Below are 1,038 nucleotides of genomic sequence, written 5' to 3' on the forward strand. Positions count from 1 at the left end.
TCTAGCCGCCCTTACACCTATCTTAGGTGTAGGGGCGGCACCCGCTTGATCATTGTTTAGTAGATCCGATCCATTACGGTTGCTCCTTGTTCTTCAAGGATTAGTTTAATATCCGCAATAGTTAGGCCTTACAAAGGGTTGGAGGATCCGGCGGCGTGTAGGGTGTAGTTTGCTAGCCCTAGACGGGACGTTCCGAGGATCAACCTCGTGTTGGTTTTTAGGCCCTGTCTAGGATCAGCTTACGATCACCGTACGCGAGCGCGAGGCCCAATCACGAGTAGGATGTTCCGATTATGCGGTGAAAACCCTGGATCGTAGTAGGTCGCTTCAGCTTTATCTTGATCAAGCAGGACCACCATCCGATCGTACACCTCGTACGTATCATGGGTGGATCGGCTCTTTGAGCCGATTCACGGGATAACTCGAGAGCCGATCGAGGCTCGTATTTAACGTTTACGTGTATGCCATGCGGGAAACTAAGCGAGGCATCATCCAACACCTTCCCGACCAGGTATAGGTCAGGTGGCACGCCCTTGCAACGAGCATCGGACGTGCGTGCGGAAGGCTTTGCGGGCTGTCGCTCGGAGGGACCGGGGCCGGCCGCGATCCCGGGAGATTCCCGGCTCTACGGTGTTGCCCGTCGCTGCCCGCCGGTGGGTTTCGACCGCAACACATTCGGCACGCCCTTGCGACAGCATCGGACGTGCGTGCGAGCGGCTTTGCGGGCCGTCGCTCGGAGGGACCAGGGCCAGCCGCAGTCCTGGGAGATTCCCGGCTCTACGGTGTTGCCCGTCGCTGCCCGCCGGTGGGTTTCTGACCGCAACACAAACATAAAAATTTCAAGTACCTCCCAAGAGCTTCATTTTAGAGTGACTAAGAATGATTCATGCTTAGCTTTCCATTTTCATGTTTTAAACTTGTTTCAATCTTGCTCAAACCTAGGATTTGACCAAGATTCAAATGGGTATAACAATTCAAAAATATCAGAAAAATGAACAACCAAAGCACATAGTATTCTTATGTCATATAGTAAGCTGA

This window comes from Lolium rigidum, chromosome 2 (genome assembly GCF_022539505.1).
Source record: "Lolium rigidum isolate FL_2022 chromosome 2, APGP_CSIRO_Lrig_0.1, whole genome shotgun sequence".
Classification (NCBI taxonomy): domain Eukaryota; kingdom Viridiplantae; phylum Streptophyta; class Magnoliopsida; order Poales; family Poaceae; genus Lolium; species Lolium rigidum.